The sequence below is a fragment of the Cibotium barometz genome, chromosome 1, assembly GCF_041138505.1.
Source record: "Cibotium barometz isolate CiBa-2024 chromosome 1, ASM4113850v1, whole genome shotgun sequence".
NCBI classification, from domain to species: domain Eukaryota; kingdom Viridiplantae; phylum Streptophyta; class Polypodiopsida; order Cyatheales; family Cibotiaceae; genus Cibotium; species Cibotium barometz.
In genome coordinates this window covers 25,193,523-25,204,116 of record NC_141046.1, presented here as the reverse complement: position 1 = coordinate 25,204,116, position 10,594 = coordinate 25,193,523, and positions in this window count along the sequence as shown.

Sequence of the window (10,594 nt, the reverse complement as noted above, 5' to 3'; positions counted from 1 at the left end):
CATCTTCACATCAGCTAACTAAGGATAGAGACCGATCGATATGGAGCCGTCTCCCTTGCCCTTGAGAATCGGATTTACCTGCTGCTGCTGAAAGCTAAAGACTGAGGAGCACTACATATGTCGGTGTTCAGTGTGTACTACGAGATTTGAGGGTGCTTTCATTGCCTCTTCTGAGATGGATTTGGGCCATTGTTCAGAGTTATGGACTACTTAGACCAGTGTCGCCTTGGGCTTTTTCTTCTCAAGCTACACAGACACTGAGACCACATCCTACGCTCCAGACAAGGGGGACATGTCTAAGACACAGGCCAACACACCCTTACTGACTTCTTCTTCAGAGCAACAATGACCCCGTGCACCATTAACCACGAGTCGACTGGGCCCACAGAGCCACCTCGAGGAGTCACTCTAAACAGAGGTGGTGGAGAGCTATGTAGAGCATGGCGTCCATGACCCGCCAGGCCGCAGCCCCAGTCGAGACATTATCAGAGGATACAGGCGATATTGGCATGACGCCGTGCGGCATGACCTGGTGCTTCAGCCTGTCTATGCTAGATCGACCAATGCGAGACATTATGGGATGAGTCTTTCTCAGTTGCTTCCCATAGCCTACCATTTTTCCAGTTCCACACTTTTATCAGATATACCTTTTTCCGGCAGTTGTATCAGGCCACTAGTTCCTCTTTGGCCACATGTTATGGCTAGTTTTTTTTGAGTTTATGCTTTTCATTTTCTACTCGGGACGTTTAGTTTCCTTGAGTTTTGGATGTATTGGTACTTTTGTCTCATAGGCCTCTTTGGCCTCTTGTAGACATTAATCTCTCTCTCTCTCTCTCTCTCTCTCTCTCTCTCTCTCTCTCTCTCTATATATATATATATATATATATATATATATATATATATATATATATATATATATATATATATATATATATTGTAGGATAAAAAGTTTGATCTAGTGAAGAAAAAATTAAACTATAAAGAGAGCAATTAGATTCCCAATAACATGAAGTAGCATCTAAGATTGTTGTTTTGAAGACCTTCATTTTTCAATCCTAAGTCAAGATGAGAGCTCATGTTGCTAGTTACTCTAGATACACTTTTACACCTTGAAAGTTTTCTTGACTAGATCAATATTTTCCTTACTAAAGTTTTTCAATTAGGAAAATTGTTACTTTATTAGGGCCGCTATAGAGTAGCATGAACCTTAAGGTTTTGGCTATAATAATATTTACCAAGAAAATATTGTTGGATCCAATCAAGTTTAAACTTTTGATTATTATTAACCCATAATATAGGACTAAAATGTGTACCCAGCTTTTTTCAAGACACTAAAAGGTGGCATCTTGAATACTCATCTCAAAATTCTCTAACATCTTAAAGCTACTCCTCATAAATCTCAAACATTTCAATTAAGAACTTGTAAATATCCTTTATTTATCTAGAAACTACTCACTTGGTACAAATATCAAATGCACACTACCAATGGTTGGCCATTTGCTTTCATTGCCTCTTACAAGATGGATTTGGGCCATTGTTCAGAGTTATGGACTACTCAGACCAGTGTTACCTTGGGCTTTTTCTCCTCGAGCTACGCAGACACCGAGACCACATCCTATGCTCTAGACATAGGAGTAAACATAAATAAATCAAAGTGGTCATAACATTGACCTCTTTAAAAAACTTGGCTTCACTCTTAAAGCTATTCTTTTGACTTAATGACCCTTACTTTGTGACTTCTTGCAAGTAAAATAACAAACAACAGTAAAATTCATGATTTTTGAGACAAGAAAAAAATTTCATACGATGTCAAAAATTTAAAGCACACATGATGTAGCAAGCACATGTGCCATGTATACAATCATTATAAAGATTTAATTTAACACAATACAAAACATCACACACAAGTGCAATTCATGATTGTAAGAATTGTTCCCCACAAGGTCTATGCTAAATTTAACCATTCCTATTTTACCAAATTTTCTCAATGCTTTTGCTAGATAAGGGTCTACATGTAAGCATAACTTATCATATCTATGCTACATATAGCTTATAAATAAAGATAATCAATCTAAAAAAGAAACACTTTGAAACAAGCTATACTTTGCTCTTGTAGACAAAGTACATCACTGATTGAAAAGGAAAAATAGGTCCAACTTTAGGGTTTTCTATATATTGCTTTAATAAGCAAAGTAGGACCTTACTTGTTACTTTACCTACCATATGATGGCTATCTTGATTAGAGGAAGTGTAAGAGGTTGCCCCAATAGGTTCATCAAGATAAGAGTCTATACCTAGGTATTAGTGAACCTATGGCATATGTAGAATTAATAATGACCTTGTAAAAACCATGTTTATCAGCACACTATCATCCTTGAAAGTTTTTTTAAAATATATTTTTAAACCCTTATAGATCTTCAATGATCTCCATTCTGGCTTCTTGAGAATATAAAAAATATGTAAGCAAGCTTTAATATAACTAAGGCATAATGACTCTTATAGGAAAGCAATGATCTTCAATGATCTCCATTCTGGCTTCTTGAGAATATAAAAAATATGTAAGCAAGCCTTAATATAACTAAGGCATAATGACTCTTATAAGAAAGCAATAGGAGTTCCTAAATTATAATGACTCTTAATATAACTAAGGTATAATGAATCTTATAAGAAAGCAATAGGAGTTCCTAAATTATAATATTCCTAACGGAACCAAGTATAACCATGAGACAAATAAGAAGTTACTACTTATTACTTTTGTAAGCCTTGTAGAACAATGAGAAGCAAAGTGCTTATCACTTTTTCAGGTTGTAAAGGTTTTTATAGAGCCAACAACTACACCATATAGCCAAGGCTTTAAAATTTAAACCCTAAAGGTTTAATATCTTCAAGGGTTGAGATCATGAGCCCATAAATCATCTAGGGTCTTGCATTAATCTTTATATATAGTGAAGAAGCTTGTGTTGGTGTTTTAGTTGTACAATTACAATGGCAAGTGCAATGTAAATAGCATCATGTAAGCTCTCCTCATGCAAGCCCATTTGAGTGTACCACCCTCTCATGGAAGTAGACACTAAGCCAATTTCTATTTATATCATGACCTCAAGGCACCCCAATAGTAGCACCCATACCTTCATATAAAAGAGATAAAAAAAGAGCCTTTGCCTAGAGAAATCCTTTGTTGATTGAGATTGTGTGAGGAGAACAATAGCTCAAAATGTGTCTTTCTTGTGCACATGATGGAGATAGCAATAACACTTCTTCTATATCCAAAATTACGTAAAAGACAAAGCTTGACAAAATAGATAAATTTGAAAGCTTTAGGTTATAAAGAAGTGTTCAAGGCAAGATCTTATATTAGCTTATGACAAAATGTAGTTTGGCGGTATAAGATGGTTGTCTAAGATGTAGTTCGGTGTTAAGACCAAATCCACGAGCTTTTGGGGGGTAGGTGGGGACAAGACTAATCCACTTGATTGGTATAATGGCTTGATGGTGTTCTTGAATTATTTAGCATAAAAAGGTATGATTCTTAGATCTCATGGTGAAACCAGGTTGGGATCCTTTGTGGAATTATACACCAAGATCACCTTCATTTGATTAATACAATGGCACTGCATGATGTCAAAGGGTTTCTAGAACCTAGTAGTAGCTGGCATGTCCTTGAAGGTGACCCCACCATTTAGTGGCCATGGAATTATTTTACCATGCCTCATAGAGGTCTATCTAACATGTCCTCAAAAGGTGACCACCCTATGGGGTCGTGGAATTATTTGACCATACCATAGATTTCTATCTAATGATAAAAATTTGGGCCTCCTTAATTGTGTTCCATTGGTCCTTTGGCATCTCTTCGAGGATGAGGATAATGAGCTAGAATAAGTGGCATATCATGACTATTATTGGGTCGGGGATCTTTGGTGTATTAGAGATCATAAAAAAATTTCATGCGAAGCCACATCTCCATGATGGTGAGTGGTGTGGATTCGTCTATGTAAGAAAACTTGTATCCCTTTGCCTTTCATTCATAAGAACTTGCAATATGATGAAACTAATCCAAAAGCTTTGGGTCCTATATTAGAGATAGAGTTTGGTTGAGTCGTCTTAGGAAGGAATGTTAAGGCTGCATGTGGTAGAATGTGGGAGTGACAATGGTTGATGTAAGGCCTTATCTTTGAGATTAAGAGTAAGTTGGGTTCTGTGTACAAGAAGGCTTGTGGCTTTGCTTTGTGGAATCATACACCAAGACCACCTTCATTTGATTGATATAATGGTCCAATGGTGGCTTTGCTTTGTGGAATCATGCACCAAGACCACCTTCATTTGACTGGTGTAATGGCCCGATGGTGGTCCTAAATTATTTAGCGTAACAACAAGGTATGATTCTTGGATCTCATGGTGAAACCAAGCTGGGATGCTTTGTAGAATCATACATCAAGACCACCTTCATTTGATTAATATAATGGTGTGGCTGATGGTGGTCCTGAATTATTTTCCATGATAAGGTATGATTCTTAAATCTCATGGTGGTGAAACTACACTAGGATGTGTCATTGTTGCTTTTGTGGCTCTTTAGTGGTGAGGTTCTTGTTATGATGGTGAAGGTAGTCGATGAAGAGGCAAATAATCCACCAATGGAGACCAAAAGGAGTTGTTTTCTTTGAAGATATTTGGAGGCTTCAATATGTTCAAAGAGGATCTAGGTGATGGGTCATAGGGGCTTTGGCCCCATTAAAAAAAGGAAGGTAGTAGATAGGGTAGCTTGACATGGTGGTGAGACTTACTAGCCCACATTCGTGTAAAAGATACACTGATCTTGTAGAAGGAAGTGATCGTGGGAAAGCCATCAACCAAACCAAACCAAACATGATATCTGGTATGTCCTCAAAGTTGACCCCACAAAGGGTTTCTAGAACCTGGTATTTGGTATGTCCTCAAGTTGACCGTATAAAGGGTTTCTAGAACCTAGTATTTGGCATGTCCTCGAAGGTGACCCCGTTGCATGATGTCAAAGGGTTTCTAGAACCTAGTATATATGGCATGTCCTTGAAGGTGACCCCACCCTTTAGTGGCCATGGAATTATTTTACCATGCCTCATAGAGGTCTATCTAGAATGTCCTCAAAGATGACCACCCTGTGGGGCCATGTAAGTATATCATCATGCCATAGAGTTTTATCTAATGGCATTGGGCCTCATTCATTGTGTTCCATTGGTCCTTTTGCACCTCTTCAAGGATGAGGATAATGAGCTGGAAGAAGTGGCTCATCATGAATAAGCCTGGGTTGGGGAAACCTTTGGTGTAGAGAGCATAAAAAATTTCATGCAGAGCCACATCTCCATGTGGTGAGTGTTGTGTGGATCTGTTTATGTAAGAAAAGTTGTATCCCTTTGCCTTCCATTCATGAGAACTTACATCATGACCAATTTGGCACAAACACTCGGTAAATGCAAACTTCTCTTGGCTTTATTTTTATTGGCATAAACCCTCGTTTAACACAAAATTCTCTTGGATTTCTTTTGATTGGCACAAACACTCGGTCAATGCAAAATTCTCTTGGCTTTCCTTTTATTGCATAAACCCTCAGTTAATGCAAACTTCTCTTGGCTTTCTTTTGATTGGCATAAACCCTTGATGAATGCAAACTTATCTTAGCATGGCCACACTCTCTCTTGATATTTAAAGATGACATTTAGGAGATAGGGTTGGTGCATCTTGGGTTGTGTAGTCCCTTGGATCAATAAATTTTCATCCTCTTTTGGTGCACTGATGAGGGATAGGGGTGTGTCTGTGGAGCGAGCACGAGTTAGCAAGAAGATTGGGTTATTGACAACTTAACAATACGCGAGCGAGAAAGAGTGAGCCAAAAGATGTATGGATATGTACAAATGTAGTAATTAATCATAAAGGAATACTAAACTACCTATATTTACTAACATCAAATAACAAGTTGATCATGAATTGACAAGCAATTTACAAATAATACAACATAAAAAATATACTAGTGGTAATATTGAGGCAAGAACAAGTAAAAAAAAATAAGGAGCGACATCCCCACCTCGCAAAACTGCACATCACATTTACGACCCTGTGGTGATAGCCCTTTACCCTGATTGACTCTCCTAATAGCCCACTTTGTATCATGAATTTCTTTTTCCATTTTTACGAGTTGTTTGTCTATATCATGCTCCAAGTCTATCGTTGCATCCTTTGCCTTTATAGAGTCCACCCGATCTATTATCACAGATATAAATTCTTATCTATGACTACAATTAGCAGCATTTTCCTCTTCTCCTCGGTGAAGAGGTCTCTTTGCTCGAATAGTCTTCTTCTCCCCCTTGATTTTTATCATGTCTGTAAACATTGGAGTTCCCATCACTGCATCACCAACTATTTGTGAAGTGGATCTAGGGGATGGGCTGGTCTTTTGCCTTGACAAAGTTCTATCTATTAGCATTTGAATATCAGGTCCACTACCAATGTATTTTCCCTCCATGAAAGCTAGTTGTCGAGCACATTGCAAGATTGCATTTATCAGATTTGTGACATAAGCATCATAGAGGCTAATTTTGTGCTTATAACCCTCTCCTACTAGCCAACTCCCATGTTTTGATTCCAATAGATTAGTTGTGTGGGAACTAGTGCATTGACTGTGGGATCCCCACCCTGCGTGCACACAGGATTCTTAGGTCTTGATACAATCTCAATTTAAGAAGAAAACATATATCTTACAAACAACAAAGAGCTTTTATGCAGTGGTACAAGAAAGTGTCCCCAGTGTCCTACTCTAAAATGCCACCAACTGAACCAGCTTTCAAGTTTTGCAATGCTCTTATCTGTAGATTTACCTGTTGCCCACCAAGTATGATTTTTTCTGAACTGTACGAGAGCATCATATTTTGTCTTACATGTCCTCCACTTTTCACACATTGCAATGTGCACCTCTCTATACTACGAGAAAACAAATTTATAGGTAGAACATTAAGGCTATCTCTCCAATGAAAAAGGCATGAGCGTTATTTTCCAACCATCCTTTCGCCATTGTTGTAAACCCTACGACTAGCATTCCATTTGGCTCCTAGCCCATCAGCTATAAATCCACAAAAAATTGATGGCTTCCCTCATTGCTCAATCATAACTAAATTTAGATTCTCCCAGAATAAGACATGTGCCTCTTCATCTTCTTCCTTGAACTCACATGTGGCAGTTGTTAGCAACTTTGGGATACTGAAAATAAAATTAAAATTAAAATATGAGAGAAGTGTGCAAGGGAACTATTTGGACACTGAAAACAAAATTAAAATATGAGAGAAGTGTGCAAGGAAACCATTGATCAGTGAGAGAAGTGTGCAAGGAAACTATTGATCAGTGAAGGCTGCTAAAAATAAAACTACTCAATCACAAGGGGTCATACACATGTGTGGCCATCGTATGCCATCCCTTAATTCTATGAACATGATCAAAGCAAACCCAAAAGTGTCGCAAATCACCATCACCGTCAACATCCATTCAATCCACAATGTCCACCCTTGAGCTTGGTCTTGTTGTTGACATCTTAAATATAAAAGATCTCTCATCCGAATTTTGAGCTTGTAAGGGGAAACGACTTCCTCCTTGGAAGAATGCAAAATGACTCTCTCTCCAGTTCCAAGATTGATTCTATCCCTTCACCTTGTGGTCGATTAGTCTTTCAACTTTGCATGACCATTTGCTTTATCCTACACAAAAAATATATCCATAAACTTCGTGTTTTGAAATTTTCAACTACAATACATAAAAGTACTAGGAATCACTTACTTGCTAAGCTTCAAAAATCCTTGGAGCTCTTGTGCCATCTCAAAAAACTCTTTCTGAGACACGTGTTCTCCCACGTTTCTATCTTCATCTGTAAATGCTTTCAAACTTAATTCCCTAGCAATAATCATTTGAATCTTTCTCAGACCTGCATTGTGGTCCATGCTAACCGGTTACATAATGTTCAGCCTTTAGTTGTACGTGGATGCCTAGATGCTAGTGTGCCATCCTAGTGAATTGGTATTGTGGGTGACTCCACATTAAATACTGATTACCTTGTGGTATTGGCATAGCTTGAGACCATGCTTGACGGGTGTATGTTGTTAAAGTGTAACAAGTAGTGCCATGCTTGACAATTATATTGTGGTCAAAGTGAAACAAGTGGACTACGCTTGACAACTGCACACGGTCGAAGTGAAACAAGTGGTTTATGCAACTGATGTGCCATGCTCATTGGAGTGTAACAAGTGGTAACTCACACCATGCTAGATGATGTGTACATAATGATACTCTCATCATAGTGAAACCAGTGGTGAATATATGTTGTGTTTGTGCCTATCAATGTATCATATTGGGATCAATTGCATACTAGGCAATTAATTGGGATATGTTTACAGAAATAGGTGGTGAGAGTGTGTGTGTGTGTCGCACATAAGGGATCTTGTCTATATCATATTATTTTATATTATTATTTGTGATTTAATGATCGGTGTGCGAGGATCACCAATTTAGGTGTCGCACTAGATTTTTGTTGTTGTAGCATTTTCTTTTACACAACTGAGGACAATTGCGTCCTCAAACGGGAGGACTATTACAAGTATATATTTTATCATAATTTTGATTAATTAATAATTGAAGAAAATATGCTTGATTTAATGTGTGCAGGAATCGGCTTAATGAAATGTGCAAATGTGCACAAGATTATTATATGTGAAAACGTGCACAAAGTTATTTCATGTATAAAGGCCCATTAGAATCTGGGCTAAGGTTTTTATATGTACAAACCTTAGAAATTTTGATATGGTTAAAAATATGTAAAGCAATACCCCAAAAGTGGGAAAAGCAAGCCCAATTTGTATGCTCATCTATTCTTAGCTCCTTGGGATATTTTTATGAATAAAATTATCTAAATACTCAAGTCTTGGAAGTGGAGCTACACACTTGAGGGGGAAGATTGCACCCAATCTTGTCTTGATGGTGATGTTATTCTATTTCCTTTGCTTTGTGTTATGCTATGTTATTTGATTTCAATTTAATTCAAGTATTTATTTTTAATTTTTAATATATTTTACGAGTTTTTAATTATTTACAAAAGGGTTCCATGGTGACAGTGATATCAAAGCTTTGGTTTAATTTAATCTTCTTGAAGCCGGTCAAAGACTTGTGGACAAAGAGGTGAAAGAGACAAAGGCACATGTGATTTTGGTAAATTTTAATTTTAATTTTATAGTTTCTCAATTTAAATTAAAAAAGAATATGTTTATGTTTATGTATAGTTGAAAGAAGGCTTGTCTTTAACCATTGGACAACAAATCCCCATCAATCTATTGCCCAAAGGGTAAAGCTAGGTGGAAAACCATTAGTGGGTGTAAGATTCCTCCCTCCAGCTTTTTGAGGTGTACAGGTGTAAGAACCTCCCCTTCTGTTCTTGAAATTATTCCCCTCTTTGAAATAAAAGAAAGATCTTGTTTTACCCTGTTTTGGCTTGGAGAGAGAAAATATCTAGAGAGAGATAATCCAAAATTGAGATATTTTTGGATATAAAAATCCTCCTAGTGTCTAAAATGGTTTCCCCTAAAATAGAAATTCAAAAAGAACTTTCCAATGTGCACTTGGAATCAATTGAAAATATGTATAAAGGACCTTCGCCTAAGGGTCAAGATTTTCTGAAAATTTTGTATTATGGTCCAATTAAGGTTCCTATGGGCCAATAAGATTAATCCAAGTGTGGGGAGGAGATAAATCCAATGAATAAAAGAAAATACCCAAAAATGAGTAAATGCCCACATAAGATGAAGAGTTGACTGAGTACAAGATTTATTAGTTAAAAACTATGAGATATTACTAAAAAAATGAGATATTTTGGTATAATGATACATTTTTGACACCTTGGTAAGGAGAGGAGGGGATTTCAAGGAGGCGCCTATTTCACACATGTGGTGGAGTTTTTAATTCAATAAAATTGTGATATTTTCCTCTCTCCTGGATCAAACCAAATCAAAAGGGAGCCAAACTAGGTCCAAATCTTGTCCAAATTCAGCCAAACTGAACCTAAAAAGTTCTAGAACCTAGTTGGACTTGGTTAGAGGCCTCCCTCACCTATAAATAGATCCTTAGTCTTTTGTAAAAAAATATATAAACTATACCATGCCAGTATTACATTAAAATAATGATATTTTTTATTATCTCTTAAAAATTCTCTACTTTTGGAGAGAGTGGAGCCTCTCTCTTCAACCATCCTTGGAGCTTTCCTTGGAGCTTTCCTTTTTATTATCTCTTAAAAATCCTCTACTTTTGGAGAGAGTGGAGCCTCTCTCTCTCTCTTCAACCATCCTTGGAGCTTTCCTTTCAACACACTAACCAATTGATTGGTTGGGGGTTTCTTCTATAATAGAGAAGCAAGAAAAAACAAGAGGTAAAGTATAATTTTATTATTTTTCTCTACTATTCTCAATGTTTTCACTTCTCAACCCCTCTCAAGCTTGAGAAGTTTCTAAATTAAGTGTTTATAATACAAATCAAGCTTTTCTTAAGAGTTGTAATGAATAATTAAGAAAAGTTTATATTTATGCTTAATTAGGAT